A 27,887-nucleotide genomic window follows, 5' to 3' on the forward strand; every position below is an offset into this window, starting at 1 on the left:
ATTTTGTTCAAGGCTGGTGCTCTACCACTTGTGATACCTCTACTTCTGGCTTTTTGCTAGTTAAGTGGAGATTAGAATTTCACAGACTTTGCTGATTGGGCTAGCTTGGCACCTTAGATCTCAGTCTTTTGAGTAGCTAGAATTACATGTGTGAGACACTGTCACCCAATAAGACCATTCACCTTTAAGTGGACATTGATTCTAGCTCTAGGGAAAGGTCAAAACTAAAGAAGAAATGAAACCTTTGGGCAATTACAGTCAGCACCTGCAGTCATGTTCTGTGTGTGTGTGTGTGTGTGTGTGTGTGTGTGTGTGTGTGTGTGTGTGTTCATACCACTGCATGTTGCCCTTCAGATCAGGCAGATTCCACCTGCTCAATTAAACACACACACACGCACACACATGTGCACGCATACACACACACACACACACACACACACACACACTTTAAGTTAGTATTTTCTTTATTTTCTTTTGCTGCTTTGGGCCTAAAATTGAGGTATATTATTTTAGAGAGTGGGCGAAATGTCTTAAGTAAAAGCAATTTGCATGTCATGTTAGTGGCTCAGGACTCTAAAGACAGATGTGTTTATTCCTACCCTGACAATGGGTGAAAGCTAAGATTAGACAAGGAAAATGCATTTATTTATGCCTGATGTCAATGGCAAAACAGCCAGATTTCCCTTTTTACCAATTCAAAGACGCACACTTCCCCTCAACTTAAGTCATGGCATTCATAGATGTCTGCAAGGAGAGGATAGCCAGGGCACCCTATTGAGCTTAATACTCTACACTTGAGGAACCTGAGGTTTCAGTGGCTCATCTTAGGCCAGCAGACTTAAGACCTGATGCAGCTGGCCTTGACGTAGGCATTGAACAGAGAGCAACATATTAGAACAAATATAGCTTTAAGAAACATGTACTGAGGCTGGGAGTTTGGCCTAGTGCTAGAGTGTTTGCCTAGCATGCATGAAGACCTGGGTTCAATTCCTCACCATCACATACATAGAAAAAGCTGTGGCAAAAATGGTGCTGAGGCAAAAGAAGAGAAATAGGTACTGAAGCAGGGAGCCAATGGCTCATGCCTGTAATTCTAGCTACTCAGGAGGGTGAGATCTGAGAATTGCTGATTAAAGTTTGCCTGGGCAGGAAATCTGTGAGACTCTTATCTCCAGTGAATCACCAGAAAACCAGAAATGGAGCTGTAATTGAAAGTGGTAGAATGCTAGCCTTGAGCAAAAGAGGTCAGAGACACTGTTCAGGCACATGACAAAAAGAAAGGAGAGAGAAAGAGAAAGAGGGGGGAGGGAGGAAGGGAAGGAAGGAGGGAGGGAGGGAGGAAGGGAAGGAAGGAGGGAGGGAGGGAGGAAGGAAGGAAAGAAGGAAGGAAGGAAGGAAGGAAGGAAGGAAGGAAGGAAGGAAGGAAGGAAGGTGTACTGCTAACTCTAAATGGGGTCACATTTTTGAATCTTTTTGCCTGCCAGATTTCCAAACTACATTTCTACATACACACATATGTGCATAAACACACACACACACACACACACACACACACACCAATTGCTTTTTTATTTCTGGATGCATTTAATAAGTTATAGTCCACTAGAATTTCCACATCGCTCCATAGTTAAGAATTGAGCTTTGGAGAAGGGAGAAGTATCTGTGGTAAAGTTCTTAAACACAGGATCATGGTGTCTCATGTGACATTCATGTAATATCCCAGATTTTTATATCTCTTTCTGAAATGATTTTACACACATTATTGCATCTTACCCTCAAAGAGACCTTTAAAATCAGTCTCTGTTATGTAAAATCTTGAGATTTCCTATCACTTTTAATGGATTTAAATTTTCTCTCTTCATTTGACAAGAATACTGTAGAATCTGATGAGAGGGAAAAATGAGGATAGGCCTGGAGGTCGGGGGGGGGGGGGCAGGAGAATGATTGGCAAACATCAGATCCTTGAATGGAAATTAGAATGTAGGAGACCTGGACCAAGATGAATTCCTACTAAATGTTAGAATTTAACAAATTCATGGAAGAGAGCAGAGGGCCAAATGGAGGAAACCAAACATGCCTCCCCTGGCAAGCAAGGAGTAGGTGGGTGAGCCCTCAGCAAGCATGCATGCCGAGAGTGCCCTCTGTTGTCTCCCAAGAACACTGAGGGGCTTCAGGAGCCTAGCCTGGCTACACATAGATATTTTCCTATATGGAAATATAGGAATGTCCTAGAATGAAGGTTTGTCGAATCTTCTGCGGAGTATGAGAGTTTGTAGAATTCATGATTGTTACCTAATAACAGTTCTTCTTTTTCAGTCAGGGAGAGAGTAGCGCAAAAAAGGAGTGTTTCATTGGGTTAGTGACAGATCTTGATTTTGAGTCTCCAAGCTAGTGCTACCCTATATAGAATCTCCTCAGCACCTCTTCTTTCATCCCTTTAAAGGAAGATGAAACCGAATAATAGGCTGAAGGAATGCTGACTATAAGGATCCTTGAAGATGATATCTTAAATCTCCATGTGTCATTAATAGGAATCTGAGGTCTCTGTCTTGCCATGACCACTTAAGGAGAAAAGTAGACCCAGGACTCCAATTCAATCACTTTTCTACAAAATATGGGGAAAAGGGTCATATGACCACACCTTTCATTTACAATTCCTTCCTCCATTTTCACCTTATACACCCTCCGACACCACCCTTCATTCTTGACTCTCAGGCTCATGAGAATCAATTATATACACTTACATATCAAATATACCATTGAAAAGTCAAATGGAGATGCAGAATGTAGGAGAATTTTAGCCTGAGGGGCATGAATGGCAGCTGTCATTCAGGATACAAAGCAGCAGGTAATGGGTACCACTGTTGGGTTTAAGAGCAGAGCTCAAGCTGGGAGGCATCTGCCCCGGGTGAATATGATAACCATTCTCTATCCTATTGCATAAAGAGCAAAATGATTTGGTAACACCAAACACATTCTTGAGCAATGGAGCCCCATGCCTTGACAAACCAGAAGGTGGACATTTGCTGAGCTGCTGAACTTTTCTGTTCATCCTTCGCACCTTATGTGGTGATTCCTCAGTAGCAATAATAAAGGCTTATGTTTGGGTGGGGAGTTTGGCCTAGTGTGGAGTGCTTGCCTAGAATATACAAAGACCTGGGGGTTCAATTCCTTGGTACCACATACACAGAAAAAGCTGGAAATGGTGCTGTGGCTCAAGTGGTAGAGCACTAGCCTTGAGAAAGCCCAAGGACAGTGCTCAGGATCTGAGTTTAAGCCCCAGGACTGGCAAAAATGGTTACGTTCTCATACTATAGCACAGGGCTGGTGACACTGTGCAATTGGTTTTTATTAAACAGGCTACCAAGAGAAATAGAGAGATCTAAGATATCTAAGGGTTTATCGTATTACATCCTTAGCTAGATGTTTTCTCGTCATTCCTCCTTTTAATCTTCATGTTTCTTCCATCAGGTGGTGCCATTATACTGAATTTACAGATGATGAACTGGTGTTCCCTGGGGTAAACTTCAATGCTCAGAGTCTCACATTTGCATTTGCGGTAGAGCTGCTATTCGAAGCCATCTTTCCCCCCTCTCCAAAATCTAAGCTGTCTTTTTCTCCTGTGGCAAAGAGGTAAAGGCTAAATGGCAAACTCATGTGGCTAATCTATTTGAAGCCAGCACAGAGTCTCTGTCTCCTCATCTTCCCCTCACCTCTGGCTTCTGGCCACCTGTCCAGTCAGTGGGCTCCTGGATGCCTGGGTTGTAAATATTTTGTATTTGTGCTTCTAAACTATGTACTGGGGCTCTGGTCTATAGTTTTCCCAACTATATGAATTAAATGGATGTTTATGCCCTTTTATTACCTGCCTGATATCTTGATCCAGCCCCTTTTCTTGTATGGCAAAAGACACAAAGGTTTGCCAAGCATGGCAGAGAGCATCAGTAGAGACAATGAGTGAGAAGCATTAGCCTCGGAAGTGTAGAGGGAAACCAGAGGCACAGTTGATCCAAGTGCCACTGTTTGCACTGAGTGTCTTGGCTAAGAAACACTAGCTCCCTTCCCTGCTTATACCACCTAGAACCAAAATATTGACATCTGCTTGGTAATGTTGTTCCAGGACTAAATGAGATGTGATTATACATGACAAAGAACTCACAGTAGGAACTCATTATGTGTTAGCTTTCTTGACCCTCTTTGTGCTCCCTGACAGAACTGGCACCTTTATTAACTGACAAAAATCATTTTTTCAAGGTCATGAACATGATCCATTTTATCCACATTCTGTTTTCCTCAAAGATCTGTGTAGAAGAGTCTGTTGTGGCTAGAAGTATCCTTTTTTTGCAGCAGGAGGAGTTTAAAACTGAGTTTACTGCTGAAGATGATCCCAGACCCGGGCTTTCTCCTATGGTCTTCAGGCTACCCATATTACAATGGGAAAGCCACTTAAGAAATTGGAGCTGTCCCAGTCTCGAGCTGTTTCCCCCACTTACTTTGCATCCTCGTGTCCTTTACTAAAAGTGATACAGGTGGATAGAATCGGATGAGCCCTGCTTCCCAGAAGTAATCAAAGATGCCCATACACCTCCACATGTCACTCAGCCTATTCTGGGGGCAGGGTGGGGGTGGGAAGTCAGATGCACTCAGCTGTAAGCCTGGCCTTGTAGCGATACCTAAATATTTTCTTGCAAAGTAATCTCAATTTATTAGAGTTTCTTGTCTCAATTCAAAGTATAGATTTTTGAATGCATTTGCTGACAGATTGACCTGGACTATGTTTTCCTCTTATTCAGGGAGCGATCGATCTTTATCACAAGGATTTGTTGACTGACGGGCTTTCACGGTTCTAATGTGCTGTTTGATACTTTTAAAAGACATATGCCCCTTTGTATAATGAAATTATCTGATAAAAAGAGGGAATGGGGCTCAGGTTTTCAGAAGCATCTTAGCACTTGGCTGCTCTGGTGACTGCCAGGGAATGTTGTTTTTTATTTGCCTGGGACAGTAACCTTTACAACCCTTGCTCAAATTGTTTTCGAATATTCAAGATTTTAGACCATATTCTGTGTTTCTGGGCCTAAGGGCCTGAACTACACTAAGATTGTGTTTCGCTCAGGTAAGTACTTCCAGACACTCTATCCTGTCTGTCTTCCAGCCCTCCTCTCCTCATTACTGTACTGTGTAACAGTAGACGCGCATTATATTCCACATAAAAAGCCATTTCTGTAGCATCTTGTCATCGTTTCATGGATGCCGCTTTGAAGCCGTGTTGAGTTCTGAACTCAGAGCCTGACAGCCATGGCTCAAGTGCACCGCGCCGTATTATTTACCCAGATGGGGTTAATTGTTAAATAAAAGAATGGTCCCTTTCAGTTTACTATTTTTTTTCTTCTTCACAATCTCTCTCACACTGGTTATGGAAGACAGGGAAGTCGACGATAAATATCAAACTTTCTAATCAGAAACGAGTCCAGTTGTACTTGAAATCTTGAACTTAATCCAGAATCAGGAAATGCAGCCACTTGTGTTACTGTTGCTGAAAGAAGAAAATGACCTTTTTATTGTAGCTTACATTCACTATTGTGCTGGAGAGTTTCGGGGATGGGAGCAGGGGAATGTAAAGGCTGAGCAGACATGGCTTTTTATCGGGAAGGGTACAAGTCAGTGTGCTAAAACCATCTGCTCTCCACGTGTGCAAGGAATTATTTTTGTCTACTGCGAAGCCTGAAATGAATTTGAAAAAAAAAAGAGTTTTACCTTAAACTTTATACTGGATTCCTTCAGACTTCTGATTCTGTGTGGGAAATTTTTCGGTTCCTAGCTTAATGAGCTCTTTGGTTGAGATATAGTTTGAATTGAAACTTACAGTGAGTCAATATTACACATCTTAATTATAGGAGCTGACAATCTCCTCTATATGCACACATACACATACACAAGTGTATGTAGACTCACATATATACTTATTTTACCTGTGTCCCAAATAAGAAAATTCTAGAACTCAGAGAACTTTTAGGCTTCTTTCAGTCAAAATCATTCCAAATAACTTCTCTTCTAATTTCTCTCACCATAAAATAGTATTCTCCATTTTAAAGTTTTATGTTAATGGGCTCATTAAAGTATATATGTTTTTCTGACTGGCTTCTTATTCTTGGTGATGATATTTTGTCATCATTGCATGAATTATCTATTTATTTTTATTGATTCAACTTTCATCTCTTCCAAGTATGTCTATTTCTTTTTTTTAGTTTAGCTTTATTGTCAAGGTGATGTATAGAGGGGTTACAGTTATAGTTACATACATAAGGTAGTGAGTACATTTCTTATGGAACATTGTTGTCCCCCCCTTGTTTTGCTCCCTCTTTTCTGAACTCCCCCAATCCTCCCTTCAATTTGTAAAGTTCATTTTCAACATATTGTCTTGAGATTATTGCTGTTGCACTGGCTTTTCCCTTTGTCCTTTGTGCCCCTATTTTGTTGTTCCCCTTCCCTTCCATAATTCAGATACACACACACACACACACACACACACACACACACACACACACATATATAGAAGGTATCAAAAGCAAATACAGTAACAACAGGGCACAAACAATGGTGGGGGAGAGGAAGAAAAAAGAAATAACTTCACATAGTACATTAAAAACAACAACCATCACCTTATATGGTCCTATGTACATAGCTAATGAACTACTAAAATAGCTACTAGGACTATGCTAGACATATACTAATTATTACAAATAAGGAAAACCATGGATTCTATATTTCTTTGGGTCTAGCTTACTTCACTTAATATATCTTTTTTAATTTTCATGATTATATTTCTTTATTACAACTTTAAAGCTTAACCGGCATACACATAATGATATTTGATAATGAAAACATTTTTAGATCAAGAATTGTTCATATTGCCTACAAAAACACTTCATAAAATTTTAACTGAGTCTTTCCATGTCCTTATGAATGGAGCAATACTATTCTTTCTGGGGCAATGCCATTCTTTAATGCATTTAGATATCTTCTTATTTTGGAGAATAATTTTTCATATGAGTAGATTCTACAGAGGGTTTTGGGGAGTTTGGCTTTATGTTTCTGATGATACTAGGGATGAAACTCGGAGCTTTTTTTCTATAGTCACTCCGGCTGCTGCTCACATCTGCTAGTCTACTACTTGAGACATGCCTTTGGCCTGGCTTCTTGCTAGTTATTTGGAGGTGGACGCTCGTGGACTTTTCTATCCGTGCTGACTTTGGATTGTGCTCCTCTAGACCTCCATCTGCGGAGTAACTAGGATGACAGGTATAAGCTGCCAACCCCCAGTTGTAAGAGGAGGCTTTCAAGGCAAAATCAAATTGAAAGTCAGAAAAGTGATCTACTTCTCATATTCTAGTCTATATTGTTTATCTTCCTGTGGTTGTATTATAAAGAAATTGAGGGGTTACATTTATACCTATGAACACGTCTAGAATCCGAATATAGATTATGATATATTTATGTATATACATGCATATATGCATACACAAAAAGATATTTATATTACAATGAAATGCCATCCAAGTTATTCACCACTAAAGTCAACTTTAGAACTAATAAATAGATATTAAAGGGATAACTCAATGTGGGAAAACTCCTCTCCAGACTTACAAAATAATAGGATCAAGGGGTATATACTAAATGGAATTTTAAAATGGTTCCGAGTACAATCATTAGAGGCAAGACTGGAGTAAATTGTTTACCATTCTTTCTATTCAAGTTTTCGTTGGGATTGGAAATAGTGTAGGACAGAGCTCCAATGAATGTTTTTCAATAATTTCTTTAGAATCATTTCTTTGATTCTCCATTGTGAGCCAAGGAATATTCTAGGTGCCATGGATTTAGCAGCTAGGTAAGATTTCTAGTCCTTGGAATGTATATTGCATTTGAGTGATAGGCAATGCAAAGCAAATTAGTAAATAAAACATTTCAGATAGTGTTGAATACTAAGAAACTGATGTTAAAAAAGAAGTGATGGAGTAATGTTGGGATGGGGCTACTTAGGCAAGTTACTCAGAAGAAGCCCCTCTGAGGAAGAGGTATCTGTATTGTGAATTGGGAGGACAGTCAGCTGCGGGAAGAATTCTAGGCTGAGAAATACTACGTGCACCTCAGTGCAAGCTGGTCCTGGATGGTCTGGTTCAAAAGACAGGAAGTGTTCTTATCAGGAAAGGTAAACCATGTTGTCCTCCACTCTCCCTTTAAGGTAAACACAATGGTTGAGAGTGATGGATCCCACCTACAATCCCAGATGCTTGGGAGGATGAGATTGGAGGTTTTTGGTTCGAGGTCAGCCAGAACAAAAAGTTAGTGAGGCCTCTATTTCAACAAATAATCTAGAAATGCCAGAACACTTCTCTAATGCCACCTATGCAGCAGGCAGAGGTAAAAAAAAAAATCACAGGCTGAGGCCATCCACCCCAGTGAAAAGTGTGAGACCCAATCTAAAAGTCAGCTAAAAGCAAGAGTTAGAGATGTGGTTCAAGTGGTAGAGCACTTGTCTAAGAAGCTCATCATGAGGCTCCATCTTCAAGTCCCAGTAGGAAAGAAAGGAAGGAAGAAGGAAGGAGGAAGAGAGGAAGGAAGGAGGGAGGGAGGGAAGGAGGGAGGGATAGAGAGGAAGGAAGGAGAGATGGAGGGAGGAAGGGAAGAAGGGAGGGAGGGAGGAAGGAAGGAAGGAAGGAAGGAAGGAAGGAAGGAAGGAAGGAAGGAAGGAAGGAAGGAAGATAATGAAACACTTTGGAATTTCTCTTACAGAAGAAACAAATTTGTATTAAGTTCATACCACATTATTAGGTTGTAATGCTTTCTGATTAAGTACTTACAAATGAACTTGTTTTCCTTTCATGGACTTGGAACATTTATCAGAGTAAAAGCTCCCAGTGATTCTAACTTTACAAACAGGACAAGGAAGTACTATTTAACAGTTAATTATGAGTGACATTAAAAACAGTACCTTAAATTTAGAGAAAAATTTACACTTTATAGAGCTTTTAATCTTATTCTTACTTTTACTCTTCACTTTCAAATCAAATTATTTAAATTGTGCTTTTAAAAACAGCTAACGTAACATATTTAAGATTTTGAGGTGGCTTCCAGTTTAGCCACTTTATACCTGTATCTTGGACAAGGATTCTTTTTTTGTGTGTGCTGGTCTTAGGGCTTGAACTCAGGGCCTGGGTACTGTCCCTCAGATTTCTTTGCTCAAGTCTAGTGCTCTACCACTTGGGCCCCAGCTCCACTTCCAGATTTTGGGGGGATGAATTGGAGATCAGAGTCTCATGGACTTTGCTCCCTAGATTTGTTTTGAAACAAGTCTCATCCTCCAGAGTAGAAAGTGTTACAGGCAGAGCTACCAATGCCTGGCTTACCAAGGATTCTTGATATGCAAGAGACTCATTTCTTTTTCATTAGCCAATTATGGATAGTGATTTCTTATTTATAGAGTTGCAGGGAATGAAAGGAGGTGATACAGCACTGTGCTAAAAAGTATTGATTCTAATGAATTACCAAGCAACCATGTCACCTCTTGCAAATTACTTTCCTGCCTTAGTTTTTTTAGTTTGTAAAGTGGAGGTGGGGGTTGGGGAGAATAATAAAATGCCTAACATTTTTATGAAGATTGAATGATGTCATCATATGAGACACTTACCTGAGTTCCTGACACATAGTACGGGCCAAAGATGTATTAGCTAGTTTTCCGCAAGTGCTTTGCATGGGGCCTTGCAAGGTCAGAGCCACTTGACTGTCACCTTCCCCTTGCATTATCTGCAACTCTAGATTAACCTCAGCAAAGTTGTTATATCACGGTGAGCTCTTGAACTAAGTGAAGGGTTTGGCAGCATTTGGTGGTGCTGGGAAAAGGAGCAGAGGTCCAGGGCTGGAATATGAGGAGAAAACTGGCCATCCGCCATGCCCCTCTTCTGGGTCACAGAGGAGGTCTTGGGTCCTGTGCCAAAGAAAGAGCTTTGTACATAGAAAAGCAAAGCTCATTTTTATCTTCAGCCTTCATATTCCCCCAGGGGCATGCCCAGGTTTCAGACTCAGACAGCCATTGGAGATTGAGTCAGCCTCCGAGGTTACTCAGAGTAAAAAGAAGGCTTTGAGGGAGTCTCCAAGAGTATTTTTGCCAGACCTGATGGATGGGAAAGCCAAGGAAAAATCCATGCTACAGGGACAATACTATGAAAGGGAATGGAGACTACCTCTTGCTCAGGGAAGAGACCCTCAGAGAGAGCATGCATGTAATGTGCAGAGGCAAGGGATGACTCTGGATTTAACAAATGACAGGAATGTGAACTGCATGCAGAGCATTGGTGACAAGTCTTATTGGAAAGGGTCCTTGAGGGACTACAACTGCTATCCCTAGGTTCCCTGACATGTTACCTCTTATCAGGGTGGGTGTATGGGGGTGATGCTTTAAACAGGCAAGAGAACATGATTGTGTTTTAAAGTAAGACATCTTGAGCTGGATTCAAACCTGGATCTAATTCACTAGCTTTTTTAACATTTATCCAGCCAATCTAATGCTCCACTTTTTCATTGCTAATAAAAGTATTGCAGTACTCCCTGAAACATTGCTCTAAGGTAGCACTGGCCAATATAGTTTTGGAAGATCTTAAGTATGTCCCGTATCATTCAAGACAGTAGCCACCAGCCACTTTAACTGCTGGGTATTTGAAAAAGCACCAATGTGGTAATAAATTTTATTTCATTTGAACTCAACTTTTTTAATAGACACTTAGCCAGGTGTGGTGGCTCACACCTGTAGTCCTAGCTACTCAGGAGGCTGAGATCTGCATATTGAGGTTCAAAGCCAGCCCAGGCACCAAAGAAAGTGAGACTCTTATCTCCAATTAATCACTAGAAAATTGGAAGTAGGGCTGTGGCTCCAGGGGTAGGGTGGTAGTCTTGAGCTGAAGAGCTCAGGGACAGAGCTCTGGCCCAGAGTTCAAGCCCCATGACTGGCCAAAAAAAATAGACACTTGTGGCTAGTAGTGGTCTTGGGATCTTTTTTGATAATGCTAGGGTTTGAACTCAGGGACTTTCTAGGCAGCTGCTCTGCCGCTTGATCTATGCCTCTAGCCATTTTGGTTTTTGTTATAATTGGCATTTGTGGTTTGGACCACAACCCTTATATTTAAGGTTCATGAGTATCTAGGATTACACGTTTTTATTGATTGACATGGAATCTCGTGAAGATCCTCCTTCCCCTAGGGTAGTCTTAACTATGTTCCTCTAGATCTCTGCCTCCCAAACTACTAAGATTACATGCATGAGTCACCCTGCCAAGCCATTAGGTCTTTTCTTATTGGATGGCTCTATGTACTAAATGAGATGAAGTCCTCTCACTGGACATCAATGAAGACACAATAACTACTTCTTATGATCTCAATTTCCTTGTATCTGAGGTAGAATTAAAGACCAGGGCCTCGTGAAGTTGTTGGGGATATTAAAAAGCATACATGTGGCATCTAGCATAGTGCTTAGCACATCACAAATGCTTCACAAATGTGAGTTTCTTTACTCTGCCACTGGAAGCTTGTTGGGACTACAGAAACAACTGCCCAATTACACACAAAACTGTGGGGAAGATGACATATGAGGCTATTATGGTAAGATTCTCAGCAAGCAATTAGATTATTCAGTTGTCACTCACACATCTCTAATGCTAGCTTTGGCTGGGATGGAATAAAAAAAAATCTCTGTGAGCAAGAACAACAACCAAAAAATGCTGGCAGTGATATGTACACTGAGATTTCTACAAATATGCATTTGGCAGAAGCCTGACTGTCCAGACAGATCACAAACCACTAGGCAACGCACCTGCTAGTTGACAGGGAATGCTATTATTGTTATAAAGATATGATTTATGAGTCATGTACATCCTAGGCAAAGACTTGCTTATAGCAGACTGGCCAGTGACCTCCAACTAGGGAAATGACAACACTAATGGAAGAGACAGCAGAGTTGTCATGGAATTAAGCAGAACACTTGACCCCGTAGTTCATAGGAGGCAGAACCCCAAGACAGGAAAAGAAGCTTCGTTATAGCTACTTAACCAGATGTTGCAAAATGGCTGGAGTGGCAGAAAAAAGACAACAATTGCAGGTGTGTTGGTCTCTAAAGGAGTGGCTGCATTGGCCTTCTAACAGCATAAGGGATTTTAAGCAATGTCTTGTCTGAAAGAAATCAGAAAACGAGAAAAGCTGTAATCAGAGATGGTCTCAGGAGGGGCTTTTCAAATGCCCCTAAATTATTCCAGGTATTTTCTCACTGTCTCTTGAAGTTCCAGGAAAGGCCTAGACTCTGTCGTTTAAAATTGCCTTCTAGATTTGAGTCTAGTTACAACTTTTAGTTCTTGGGCCTCAGTAACTTCCAAACTTACTATTTCATTGGTCTGTAGATTTTTTCCTAATCAATAGGGAAAAGTGGCGTTAGTACAACAGTTTCTTTTGTGGAGGGATGACATTTGTTATGGGGTGGTAGGGAGATGTTGAAAGGGAGACATTTCCCATTAGAATTGCACAATCAAAAATACATTATGTCATAAGAGGTGGCCAAAATGCTGTAGTAGTCATCCTAGATGGTTTTGACAATCCTTTCCTCTTTTTCCACCATCCTCACCCTCATCTGCTATGTATCAGACAGTCTGTTAGGTGTTTAACACACATGTGTATGTTAGAATCTTTCCTACAATGTAGGAGTACGTAGGTGGTAAATGACAGAAGTAGGATTCAAATGCAGGCATCTACCACATATGCTCCTCTCTGCTTTTCCTTGCTTCTAAACCACTTCTCATAATTTAAAAAATTCAAAACTTTCTCCTAGCACCCTGCCCTTAGCTTGTACCCCATAGTTGGCTTTATAGAAAATGCCTAATGGGGTTCAAGTAAGTGAAGAGCTGCCTTTTCGTTTCTTTTCTTTTTTTTGTGGTCTGGGGGCTTGAACTCTGTGCCTGGGCACTGTCCCTGAGCTCTTCAGCTTAAGGCTATCACCTTCCTTGAGCCACAGCGCCACTTCTAGTTTTCTGGAAGTTAATAGGAGATAAGGGTGCCTGGGCCGGCTTTGAACTACTATCCTCAGATCTCAGCCTCCTGTAACTGCATCCAGCTAAAAATCTGCATTTTTAATATTTAGTGTTCATGAACTGCACCTAGGGAAAGTGCTTATCACACCCAGAACCATGACAGTGGCCAGACATGACCACAGTGCCTGGCATCTGCTTACTTCTTAGTTCTTCAGTAGAGTGATAGGATGCTGTTATGTTCTGGTGTTTGAAGTTTGTTGAATTAATCTTTGCATAATTTCATCCCAACAGATGCATTATTTCAATAACTCAGTTGAAATCAGGAAAAATAGTTTCTCCTACATCATTTTGTTATGGTGTGTGTGTGTGTGTGTGTGTGTGTGTGTGTGTGTGTGTGTGTGTGCGCACGCACGAGAACTAGGGCTTGAACTCAAGGCCTCACATTCTTACTTGGCTACCTTCGTTTCAAGGCTAGTACTCTATCACTTGAGCCAAACTGTTACGTTAGGCTTTTTGTTCCTGGTTAATTGCACCTTTGTGTCTCATGGACTCTGGTTCCAGAGTGGGCTATGGTGAACCGAGATCCTCAGACATCAGCCTCCTGAGTAGCTAGTGTTATAGGAATGAGCTACCAGCACCTACCTGTACATTATGATGTTTCATACTAATTTATCTGTTCTCTTTCTTTCATTTGGATTTCTATATGTTCATATTTATAGATGCTCTAGTAGCTATATACTTTATGATACTGACCTTAAAATATTCTCTAAAATTGAAAGGCGATATTAGGAAAGGTCTGCAAAATAACGTGATAAATGGAAGAGACTGTAACCAGCAGCATTTACATAATGATTGATAACCTCACTCCTTTCATGTCCTTCAAGCCATTTGCTACCATTCATTACATTTACTGACCATTCTCATGTTCATCAACAGTTTTTGAAACTATTCCAATGGACTGTTCCTATACGTATCTTTCATACTAGTGCTATTTGAAATAATTATGGAAAAAGTTAAACTCTCCACCATGCCAATCAATCAAAACAAGTAAATGAACCTACAAATAAAATGACTAATACTCTCATTAAAGAAAAGGAGAAATACTAAAACCAGATATTGGAATGAGTCCCTCTTGAACTTGCTTTGGTAGGCAGCACTAAAATAATATTTACCATGGAGAGTAAGTTATACAGACAAAGTCTGTGTTGTCCCAACAGACAAACACAGACAGACAATTCTGAGTCAGCCACACAGGGGAGAGCTCACGCCTTCTTCTGACTTAGCTGTGCAAGCACCTGGAAAGGTCGGTGCTGGAGCTCCAGTGTTCCCAGAGGCCTGAAACCCACACATCACTTCTTTGTTGCAAGCTGCTACTCGCCTCTATGCATTGAATGAACTGGGAAACCCAGGCTTTGTTTTTATTTTGATTTGCATAGAGGTAGAGAGTACACTTGTAAAGCAAACTCTTAGATTTTGATTTTGTCACCCCCCCCCTTGTTTTTGTAATACTGTAGTTTCTAGCATCAATGCTAGAAATGCTAAGGGCTCTTCTTGGCAATATCTCATTGGACCATTGAGAAACTTGCCAAGGGTCCACAATTATGTACACTTTCAGGTAAGGAAGCTGAGGCAAGAGGTAAAGTAACAAGCATTTGCTTGTTTAGTGGATCACATATATTGTGCCTTCTTATGCTAGACAGTTTACCTCTCTGCATGTCCCACCTTTTCTTCTTATATCTATAAACATCCTAGCAGGTATTTGCTCTTCTCTTTATTCAAGAGACTGAGGGCAAAGGACTTAAGTAGCATTTCCTGGACGTAAGCTGAAGAAAGGTAGAATTTTAAAATTCCAGTCTTATAACTCCCAAAGCTATAGACTATTTGTGTTTCTAGATGTGAAGGAGAAGAAATAATAGCTGTAGTTTTTTATCCTTTCCTTTGTTGAATAGCTTGCCTAAGATTTCTCAGAGCACAGAAATGGCATTTCACCCCTTCTCTCTAACAACATTCTGGTTTATTTTAATATTTCTAAAATGATCAATTACTTCATTATAATTACTTAAGTTCAGTTCAGATTTCAATAAATGGGATAGCATATACCATATGTGAAGTACCTAGTAAACTTTGCCTATCAATGTTATAATAAATAAAATTATATTCTAAGATGTAGTCTATACCTATAATTATGGACAGATAACTTCCTAAAGCAGCAGGTATATTTAAAAGCAAGAAAACGGTCTAGTGAACTAGCTTATGAAAAATAATCAACCTCAAATCAAAACAGGAAATTATTCCCAATATCAAGGAAAATAGAGAATAAAAACTGTGTACCAGCTACTCAGGAGGCTGAGATCTGAGGACCATGCAGGAAACTCCAATCCCACAGTGGATGGCTAAAAAAGTTGATTATTATACAGGTGTCTAAGCATTCTTGCAGTGAGACCAAAGGAGGATACTTTAACTACATAACCTGTGAGTGGGGAAACGAGGGAAAAAACTGGGAGAGAGAGGGAAGGGGTGACATTGTCAAAAACCAATGTTCTCAATATCTGAGAACCCCTCTATATGTCACCTTTATAATAACAATAAAAAATGATGGGGCTAGGCGTTTGACCTAGTGGTAGAGTGCTTGCCTAGCATGCTGAAGACCTGGGTTCAATCCCTCAGTACCACATACATAGAAAAAGCTGGAAGTGGTAGAGCTCTAGCCTTCAGAAAGCCCAAGGACAGTGCTCAGGCCCTGAGTTCAAACCACAGGACTGGCAAAAAAGAGAAAATGAATGGAGAAAAAAATACTGCAACCCATACTCTGGGTTGAAAAATGTGTATGTGTGTTGGGGGGAGGGAGGAGAGATGTGGCAGGTGAAAGTGTCTAAGCGTTTATCTACTAAAGTAAGGACAGTGCACCTGAGGCCACTGAGAATGTTGTCTGTCATTTGTACCATTTTGGTGCTCATTTGCTTCCTGAGAGCAATCTGAATGGACAGTGGTTGTTTTAAGCGCAGTTAAGAACGTGGGCCTTCACAAGGAGGCTTGGTTAGAAAGAAAGTGAAGAAAGTGCATTCTACTATAGAAGCCAGTTAGTTCCAGTTTTGTCTGCCACAGGGTATTCGTTGACACAAGAGTCAATGGTTTGAATTAACATCACCACATTTGTTCTATGTTCACATAGGCAGGGAGAGTTCTTCTGCAAAAACCCAGTAAGTTTATCATAGGGTTCAGATATTCTGAAGTGAGATTTGTATTCTGTTGCTTAAAAACTGTTTATTAAGCCCAGTTGCCAATGGCTCTACATGTAATGTAATTTTAGCTATTCAGGAGGCTGAGATCTGAGGATTACAGTTCAGAGCTAGCCTGGGCAGGAAAGTGTGTGAAACTCTTATCTCTAATATGCTACAAAACCAAAACAAGTGGAGCTGCGGCTCAAATGGCAGGGCTCTAATAAAGGAGTTGGTATGACCAGTATTCTAGCATTCCCTCTGACTGCTGAGTCCCAGTCCTGGCACAATCATACTCGGCCTGAAAGAGAGGGCTATACCCATTGTTCTGTCCAGTTAGGACACTGCAGGTAAGACTCTGCAAGTCTCCCCTTCCAGAGTGAATGTCTTTTTCTAATTATCACGGAGATCCAGCAGAACTTGCAGCTGCCCTATCTGCAGCCATGGGAGGTTTTTAAACCAATTGCAAGATAAGTTGATTTTCAGGAAGAGAAGTGATTAATGGGACCACAGAAAGATAAATGGGAGTTCAGCGTTGTCTCTTACCCCCTTCCCACAGCCTGTGTCTAGCAGTGGGGCCAGCAGGGATGACCCTGAGTAGAGTTACATATTTTTCACACCTCCTACTAAAACTCAGCAAATGTTTGACTGGCTGTTCCCAGCACAATTTTTCTTCCTGCAGAACGTGTTGGGATTATCGCTTGAAGCCACATGTGGACGGGAAGTGCTTTGTAGGAAGCCCACAGACTGCAACTGTGCGAACTCCTGTCCTTAGGAGGGAGCTTGGGGAAAATAGAGGCCCAAAGTGCCTGTCCTATTCCAGAGCACCCACATGGAGGACCGGTTTCCACTAATCAAGTCCATGTTCCAGGGCTGAATCAAAGCTGCCATCCACATGATTTCTAAAGTCAGGAGGTAAAAGACAAGTTTCAACCCCAACACCTTCCCCTTATCCATCTTCTTGAGCCATTTCAGGCCATTGGGTAACATATGACTTTTCCTTAGATGATCCTAGATATTATCTGCTGAAATAGCTGTGCTGGTATGGGAGGGAGGTTTCAAAATATGTAACAGATGCACAGCTGCCACCTGAGAAGATGCATTATGAATTCAGAGCTGTCATCACCTCCCCACCACCCCTACCCTCACCCCAAGCACATATTTGTTCATGTGGTTTACACCTGTGGGATTGTGGGATGCGAGACAGGAATCTGATTACTGTTTGGGAGACAACCCAGTCTCTAAAACTGATCCATGTATCTTTGTTTCCCTGGAGAAACTTGAAATTGCTTGCCAACTCCTCATGTGCTCCAGCTGGGGTAGAACTCTAGTCCAATTTTTTTCTGGAATTTGGTACCAATGACTAACTCTGAGGCCTTGGTACAATAAGTCTTATAATGTTTCTTCATCTCAGTCTCCACATTTATGCCCTGCTATAGAGCAGAGCAATTTTTCAGTTTCTCTGTGAGTGAGGTGCCTGCAGTGTAGTTCACTGACATGAAATGAGAGCTCCTGGAACGTGATCATTCAAGGCAAAAGACTTTGCTTCTCTGTATTTTGAGGGGAGGGCTCTTGCTGTTAAGCAGTGAGAAAGATCTTTGAAGAAATCACCAGTAGGGGTAAAAAGAACTCACAAAAATGGAAAGAAAAACAGAAGGTAGTGCCCAGAGGTTGGTATGGGCAAAGAAGACAACTATTAGAAAAAAATAGAAAAATAAAGAAGAGAAAAGAACCATCAGATACATGATGACTTCATAGGTTGAGAGGATGACTACTCTGTAAGAACTTTTCAACTTTTATTTATATATAGATATATTAAACTGGATACATACTGGCTTATTCTACTAGAGTATAAATTCCATGAGGAAAGAGAATCTGTTTTATTCATTGTTACATTGTTCATGCCTGAATTAGTACTTAGACCTGTATCTAGTAGATCTCTAGTACCTTGCACTAGCAGAGAATAGATAGCAAACAGTGTGTGTGTGTGTGTGTGTGTGTGTGTGTGTGTGTGTGTGTGTGTGTGGTGGGGGGTGTTAGTCCTGGGGCTTGAACTCAGGGCTTGGGCACTATCCCTGATCTTCTTTTGCCCAAGGCTAGCACTCTGCCATTTGAGCCACAGCTATATTTGCTTTTGCTTTTGTTTTTGTTTTGTAGCTTATTGGAGATAAGAATTTCACACACTTTCCTGTCCACCTGGCTTTGAAGTGCAATCCTCAGATCTCAGCCACCCGAGTAGCTAAAATTATATGTATGAGTCATTGACATCTGGACTCAGTAAATAGTTTTTGAGCAACAGAATACAAATCTCACTTCAGAATACCTGAACCCTTACTGTTCCGCCCCCCCCCCCCCGCCCCCGCCCAGAGGAACTCTCCCTGCCTATGTGAATGTAGAACAAATGTGGTGATGTTAATTCAAACTGTTGTTATTCTGCTTGGTAGACTGTTGTAACCACCATGGAGTCTGCTCACCCTTTCTGGTCTCCACTTCCTTATTCTGGAGGAAAAATCCAATCATGCAATTGCAACATTTACCATTCACACCTAGAAGAGAGGCAGTAACTCCCCCACACCTAACTTTGACTATCTAGGCTGTTTCCTGACAGTGTGATGGGCCAGCTTGGTTGGGTGGCTCAGTTATCAAGGCTGAGCAGTTGGGCTCACTGAGCGTCAGCAGGCCTCCCTGAGTAGCCTGAGGATGCAGAATAGTCCCGGCCTTTGTCAACAGTTCATGATCTAAAGCAGTCCCTAATACTTTGATTCGTATCTGATCTTGGTCACCTTTCTATGTATCCCATTCTTTTCTTTGGTCAAAAGAAGAGACATTGGCCGCAATTTCCTATATGAAGATCTCAGCTGATTTTCAGAAGAGTGTTTGGGGTTAGAACTTCCTCCTTTCACAATGGAGAGGTCAAGCTAGGGATTTGACTTAGAATACCCACAAACCCAGAGGTCCAAAGTCAGGCTAATGGTTTGGTTTAGATGCTTGATTATTAAGGAAATGAAGATGAATGTGTCAGCATCACAAATACATTGAACATATGCCAGACAGGGTTCTGCCAGCCACAAGCCATTTTAAGGGCACTGATTCCAAAGAGGAAAGCAGGAAAGGGATGTTTTATTACAACCCCTGGACAGAGGAATAGACTTCTAATTGACACTGTATGCTTAAGTGTGTATTAACCTTTGCTTCTCTATTTTGAATGCTTGTTAATTCTAAGTTTGGATCCATGGAGGACTGCATCTTACTCTGGTAATAATTATCATGACACCAGGAGTGTGGAATGCTCAGGACCATGCTCCCCAGAATTGAAGGCTGACTTGTCCTTGGTTTCTTGGCTGCAGAGTTTAGGAAAACAGCAGCTGGTCGTCAAAGTGGAAAAGCAGAGCCTTTCACCCTTTGCTTAGCAAGCACGCGAAACAATGCACTTAGAGTCTAACCATCTACTGTCTCTCGCCCACGACTTCACGTTGACCGTTGAACACCTGTTGCTAAAGTCTTCATTGGATGGCGAATCTCTCCATTCCAAATCCCTTGTGCACATCAATACAACACACTCTCAGGTGACTCATCAACTCAATGTGCATATTATACATTTCTTCTAAAGTGTGACCTTAAGGAGGATTCGAATTTTTAAGTCTTCTCCAAGTTTTACTTGTGGAATGAACAGATGGGATATGAAGTGTAAGACCTAGACCTGGCCTATGTTTTAGGCTTGTGAAAAGCTTTTTATTCCTGTCCAGGTACAACAGCTGAGAATAGTACCGATTACCAGGGTGCACTCTTGATGCATACATAGTCTGAAAACGTAGACTAGCTCCAGAGTTAATAAAGTCACAGCAAGTATTCTGGGTGCTGGCATCAAAAGACTATTGGAATTTTAAAAATATAAAGTGCAACTATTTGCTAAAAGAACCCAAAAATTACTGATTTAAGAAAAATTAAACGTGAAGTAAAATCTAGAATAAAAATCAAAGTAGAAACATCAGATACAAGCAAGCTCTTTATTTCGATTAATTCATCCTCATCTGGTGGTAATTGTTCTAGATGCACCTCAACTTAAAGGTAAGATTTTTCATTTTCTATTCCATCGTCTAAAGTTAGGGTTAATGGTTCCTGGACCATATTTATAGGTATGGAGGATGGGTGAGCAATTCGATATTAAAAAGCCATTGCTGGAAAGCATTCCTGAGATTTCGTTACTTTCATTCCCTCAATGAACTATGTCTCTTGAATAAGTGATTCAAGACCTCACCATTCTCCTTGAAGCCTCCACTCTTAGTTTCTCTTACTTTCTTTTACGCTAGGTGTGCTGTGTCTACTCCCACACTAGCACCAATGGCAGTTATCCTCTCTCCATGCAGCACTGACCCGGCCTTACTTATCCCCCCCCTTGTTTGCAGTATCAAATGGTATTCACAGCAACAAGTATTATTTCATACCCAAGATAGCAATGTGTTATCTTCTTGGAAAGGATCAAGTCATCTTCCTTGGTGTCACATCATAATTTTCAACACATGATTTCATTCTTTAAATTAGAGGGTGACAGAGCACCTATTTATCAGGTCTAGCAAATGCCTAGCAAATAGGTAAGTTGGGCTAGGTTTCCATATACACCATATGCCATAGGTAAGCCCATGCTGGGATAAGAATGATATAGTTTGGGCATCCCCCTTCAAAAAACCCCTAAATTTAAATAAAAAGACTCTCCAGCATATTTTCTGTTGATATCTTTGTTAGTATAGGGTACCTAAGCAAATACTGGATCTGATACGATGAAGGGTCTGAGCTAGATCAGTGGTTTTCACCCAAAAGACCTGAAGTTGCTGATCTCACAATGATCTCCGCTCTGGACTATGAGTCAGGAAGTAAGATTTAGGGAGCAAAGTGGCAGAAGTCACACTTTGCATTCATAACTTACCCAGGAGAAATCTACCTTTTGATCTCTTTCATGCCTGAAACAATTTGATTATACTTAATTAACCTGTGGACGTTGTGGTTTAAACATTCTTTTTACACCTCTGCTTACATCATCTCTAGATTGTGTCTTTTCATAATCTGCATTGTTCCTCACTGGTAAGCTCTATGAGGGCTGAGTAAATTAGGACTATGAGGTACAGAGTTGGGAAGCATTTAGAAATTGAATTTTAGGGGAGTTTGGCCTAGTAGTAGAGTGCTTGCCTAGACCCGGGTTTGATTCCTTGGTACCACATATGGTTATTTGAAGTCGGATAGGGAGGGGGGGGAAAGATGAGGGGTGGGGGTGGGGGGGGAGGGAAATGGGAACCAAGACATGTGAAAGGGTATCAATGTATGGGAATTAATGCACTATCTATCTGGCAAATATCATGTAACCCTTCTATTAATTACAATAAAAATATTTGAAAAAAGACTCATAAAAAAAGAAAAAGGACAGAAGTGGTGCTGTGGCTCAAGTGGTAGAGCTCTAGCCTTGAGAAAGTCCAGGGATAGGGCTCAGAAAGAGAAAGAGAAAGAGAGAAAGAGAAAAAAGAAATTGGGTTTTAGGCATTGAGGCTTTAGAATGTTCAAACAAACAATAAAATAGCGATACTTATATACCAAGTATTTTTTTTTTTGCTAGCGGAAAAAGTATTTCAGCTGTTAGCAAATCCCTCAGACCTCTTCAGTGAACTTTAAAAAACTCAGTCTTACATTATTAAGTCTGGAAATCAAGCATTTCAGGAACTTCTAAGGAAGAATGCTTAAAATTTTTTTTCTGTAGCACAATACATTCTTCTTCCTTAAGGAACTAAAATGAAAAGGCAATTCTGTGCTAGAAAAAATGGCCTTTCCAACTATACATACATTCATACATACATACATACATACATACATACATAGAACATGTTTTGGGTTTGAGGTCAGTTTTCAATGTTCCAGTGTGATAACCCAATTGCCTGGGTTGCTCAGCCTTTCCATCCCTAATCAGCTTGACACACAACCCATTACATCCCAGTCTGACTCCACACTTTGGCTAGGCCCTGGCACATCCCCTAGATGGCCCACCTGGAGTGGAGACCTTTGGAGTTTGCATTGGCATATCATAGTTGCTTCAACCTCTGTAGTAACAACTGAACCCTGACCTCTAGTGGTAGGAACGAATTAGCAAGAGAATGAGGGGGTAGAATCTGTGAATTCTCACCAAGAAGCTTCCTGTAGTTAGTGGGTCTTATGTGACCCAGTAGCAAAGGCAGCTAATCTGAGGAATGAGTAATACACAACAAATGGAAAAACACTTTAAGGAAGCTTATGTTACAACCCTATGTTGGGAAACTCCATTGACCCACATGAAATGAGAAGATGGATTTGTGGGCAAATCCATTTCTAACCAACCTTTCATGCAAGGCAACTTAATTTAGTTGATGATTTCAGAAAGAAAAATCATTCATTTTAGGGTCATAAAACTTGATTTGAAAAACAAGTGATAACTATTTCATGCAGCAACATAGATATTTCCCCCAAATGTAATCATCTTCATGATACTGAGCATAAAGAGTTAAGTGCAAAGAATGAATGCATGCTTGTAATCATAAGAAGATACAAAAAACACTCTCTCTAAAGATTAGATTGGTAATGGACTTGGGAGAGAGTATTGGTTGAGAGGGCAGTAGAAGTTTTGATCCGGGGTTAATTATGAGGGATGTTTTCATATGGAAATTGGACATGTAAGACTTATTCATGCTGATGTTTGTAAATTTTACATTAGCAAACAATGCATAGTAGTAAAAGTATGAGCTTGCTGAATATCATTAGTTAAAGGGATTCATATTTCAGACCCATATTATCACCAAAAGCAAAGAGACTGTCTTAGCGTGGGGAAAAAATAGGAAACAAAAAGAAAAGAGAAGAGATAGAGATAGGTGGAAGAGGAGGAAGAAAAGGAAAAGAAAGGGAAGAAAGAGTAGAGTCAAACAGTTTTTTTAAAATTAGAAATGGACAAAGGTTTAGAGGAGAGATTAAGGAGAAGTAAAAAGATGGAAAGAGAAAAGAGAATACTAGAGTGAGTGAGGGTGGAACTGTTTTTCTCACACTATTTCTGCTCCCAGGATTGTCCCTGAAGATTCTCTCCATTTAGTTTATAATAGACTTTTAGCCAATGGAAATATCTATGCTTATCTTGAGATTCAGTTAACTTTTTCATGTAATATTTAAGTTGCATATTTTTGGAAGAGTAACTGTAGATTTATACCTAGAATTCTAAATGGTGTCAATAGTTATTGTGGCCATCCCCTGAAGAATCATCCATGGACCATATATTTATTGAACACACGACATTTTCCAGATGCTGCAGAGCAGTGAGCAGATCAGGTGAAATCCTGCCCACATGGGGATTACAGTCCTGTTTTTCATATCTTTATTCTTTAGGTATTTAGAATAGTTAGTCATCAGTATCAGTTTCCCTGAAGGCTACAATAGCTCTCTTGAGGTTTTGTTGTTTATTTTAATTAAAGTGAGATGTTATTTTACTTGCTTGAAGACTGAGTATAGAAGAAATAATATTAATAAGTATTACTATTAACTACAACTACTACTAAATAATGAAAGCAAGAGGTCCTTTGAATTAAATAGGTATTTTCTCAGCTGTTAAGATGCTTTTATCAGCATACTCTTTTTTTTTTTTGTCCAGTCCTGGGACTTGAACCTTGTGCTTGGCAACTGACTATGAGCTTCTTTTGCTCAAGGATAGTGTTCTATCACTTGAGCCACAGAACAACTTCCAGCCTTTTCTGAGTAGTTTATTGGAGATAAGTCTCACAAACTAGGCTGTGAGACTAACTGACTAGGTTGGCTTTGAACTGGGATCCTCAGACCTCAGCCTCATGAGTACCTAGGATGGCAGGCGTGAGCATGTCCCCCAGCTGCATTCTGACTCTTGTTCTCCCCAGATTGTAACCAGGTAGCCTACCAGGGAAGTTGTGACTCAAATTCTGTGACCTGAGCATAACCTAATATGCTAATAAGAGTGACACGAAGCAATAAGCCAGATACTGAGTATGGACTGGAAGTATCTCAATTATCAACAATTAATAACTATCCAATGTCTTCGTGAAGACGTCAGTGTGTTCCCTCACGACCTTAATGTGCATAATAAATATAATGGGAGCAAATACTTGCTTATTATATCCTGCTCTTTAAGAGCTGTAGATAGGCTGATTCATTCCTGTCAGGTCTTTGAAGTAGACACATAGGAGATACAGAGAGTTCAGCAAATGACAGAACTAGGATTTGAACTAAACAGTCAAGATTCAAATTTGGCTTTCCTTATATCACTTATTCATCAAAAAGATTTTCATAATTTATAAAATTAGGGAGAATAGAATGAACAGAATAGCATATTCTGTATTTTGGAAATTTCTTTTCTGTCATTAATCTAACATTGAAACACTTGATATTTTTGGATCTCAGGTTCCACATTTTAGGCCTGAAAGTATTGGTCACTGCCAGCCATTGATTCCTTTGGGCTGTGGATCTTACATTTGGATCTAACATGTGGATCTAACTCAGTGATGACTTTATCTAGATGATGGTCAGAACCATCTGGTGAGCGTTGAATGGATCCTGAGCTTTATTTCAGATTGAGACAAAATTCCCAGGGACAAGGTCCTGGATTTTTATTTTCCAAATATATCCAGAGGAGTCTGACATATTTGCAAACCACTGATTAACTTTGACACCTTTTTTCTGTTTTTTGCTATTTCTAATGTATCTTTTTTTTTATTGTGTGGAGGGTTTAGAGTTACATTCGCCAGGTAGTAGATGCATTACTTCTCATCCATTGATACCCCTTCTCATGGTTTTGTCCCCGTTTCTCTCCCCCCACACCCTCCCAATCATCTTGTTTTCCCCCTTCCCTTTCCTATTTCAAATAAACAAATAAACATGTATATACAATATATCAAGTAATAAAGTCAGATACAGTAACAATATGAGATTAACCAAAGGGCAACAAAAGAGAAGAGAAATAACATAGTACATTAAGAACAGCAATCACACAAGATAAAACACTTGTTTCTATATCCTAGAGTTTCTTTCATTTAGTCTCTTCCTATATGACCTTATGTATCTAGGTTTTGAGTTATTGTAATCATCTGCTAGGAGAGTTCTAGATATGTACTAATTATTACAAATGAGGGAAACCATTGAGCCTAAGTTCCTTTGGGTCTGGTTTACTTCACTTAATATGATTTTTTCCAAGTCCAAGAACAGCAATGCCCTTCTTTCTGATGGCAACATAGAATTCCATTGTGTATAGGTACCATATCTTCTTGATCTAATCATCTGCTGAGGGGCCTCTGGGTTGATTCCATATCTTAGCTATGGTAAATAGTGCTGCAATGAACATTGTTGTGCTAGTGGATTTAGTATGTCCTTGTTTCAGGACATTTGGGTAAATGCCAAGGAATGGAATTGCTGGGTCATAGGGAAGCTCTATGTTTAGTCTTTTGAGGAATCACCATACTGCTTTCCACAGTGACTGAATGAGTTTACATTCCCACTAACAAAGTAGTAGTGATCCCTTCTGGCCACATCCCCGCCAGCATCTGTTGTTATTAGATATCTTGATCATGGCCATTGTAAGTGGAGCAGGGTGAAATCTCAAAGTTGTTTTGATTTTTATTTCCCAGAGATATCAAGCATTTCTTCATGTGTCTATAGGCCATTCTTATTTGTCCTTCAGAGAAGTCTCTCTTTAAGTCTTTAGCCCAGAACCATGTCATCTGCAAACAGGGAAAGTTTCACTTCCTCTTTCCCTATTTGGATCCCCTTTGTGTTTGCTTCTTGCCTTATTGCTCTGGCTAGTAATTCTAATACTATATTAAGGAGAAGTGGAGAGAGTGGGCATCCTTGTCTCGTTCCTGGTTTTAGAGGAAATGGCTTTAACCTTTCGCCATTAAGTATAATGCTAGTTGTAGATTTGTCATACACAACCTTTATTATACTGAGGAATGTTCCATGGATTCCTAGTAAGTTTAATACTTTTTTGTGCTAGGATATTGTCTATGCCACTTTTTCTTAGTCAATATATAAAAAATTAAAGCCAAATAAATGAGATAATAACCGCATTGCACAGGTGATGGTTAGTCTTGTCACTTCCGAGAAAACATGCTGTAAGGTGTGTCTGTAAGGAAGTTTTCAAAGACAATGAAATGGGGAAGACCCACTAAGAATGTAGAAGGTATCATCCCTTAGGCTGGGTGGCTAGGACAAAATAAAATGGGAAAAATATAATAGAAGAAAAAGTAAAGAGGAAAAATCTTGCATAGGCAAGCTCTATTTCTGCTTCCTGGTCGCCATGAGGTAAGCTATTCTGTTACACCCTCCCTGCCATGATAAAATAAGTCCTCTGAAAGCATTAGACCAAATTAAACATGGCCTCCTTAAGTTATTTGTGCTCAGGTATTTTGCCAAAGCCACAAAATATGTCAAAAACAGCTAGCTTTGGAAACAGTCATGAGAGTTTTGAAAGGGATGATGTTAATCACGATGCATTGTATTCATCAACTGCGTTGTTGATGGTTACGTACAGATAATGAAAGCATTATCAGCTCATGACCAATACCATTTCATTTTTACTTCCCTATACTTCAGTGAATTCCTCTCTTCTTCTAGAGATGGAGACATCACTACCAGCAGAGAAAATGGATGTTGGAGTTCTTTAAAATGAAGTTGACAAAAAAAACCCTACCTCTAAAGTAGAAGAGATTAGCTTTCGGAATGATAGTAGGGTTTGTCACAAAATCCAGGAAAGAACTGGGTGACCAAATTGTGGGAGGTAAGAGTACACTGAGCCTCAGGAAGACAGACAATTTAGAACTCGTGAGTTTCTTTTTGTGTTCTCTTTCTCTCCTCTCCTTTATCTTTCCTACTTTACCTCCTTCCTTTCCCCCTTTTTAATCTTCACATTCTTTCCCTTCCAACCTTCTCTCTCTCCCCTAATTTTATTATTTATTTAATTTTGTTGATTGTGGGGCTTGAACTCTGGGCCTGAGTACTGTCCCTGAGCTCTTCAGCTCAAGGCTACTGAGCTGTGAGCCACAGCACCACTTCCAGTTTTCTAGTGGTTAATTGGAGTCTCACAGACTTGAGTGACTGGGCTGACTTTGAACCACAATCCTCAGATCTCAGCCTCCTGAGTAGCTGGGATTACAGGTGTGAGCCACCGCACTCTGCTTCTCTCCTAGTTTTATGTTTCCTATTTGCTCAAGGATTGCTTTATGATACTCTTCTCCTCTTGATGATTCTTTCCTCATATTGTTTCTTAGAGCTTCAGTCATTGATAGCCTGACTCTTCTTCACTCTCAGCTCTTCACATTCCTAGCCCAGCCTCCAGTGTGTTGCTGTGATCACCACGGGATGTTTGAAGCCACTCCCTGCAAGTGATGGTGGGGACACTAAGATGGTAAACTACTTTCTCAGGGCCCCACAATGTGTTGTCCCCACAGATGTTTCAGATCTCATGACTGTTGGGAATGTCTCCTTTTCAAGGGGCTGACCTTTCCTTTCTTCAACTTCCACCTCTAGGACATTTTCTCTACTCTAGAAATATGCACACTAAGTCATTTCTCCTTTTGCACGAT

The sequence above is a fragment of the Megascapheus bottae genome, chromosome 9 (genome assembly GCF_031878675.1).
Source record: "Megascapheus bottae isolate mThoBot1 chromosome 9, mThoBot2.hap1, whole genome shotgun sequence".
Taxonomy (NCBI): Eukaryota; Metazoa; Chordata; class Mammalia; order Rodentia; family Geomyidae; genus Megascapheus; species Megascapheus bottae.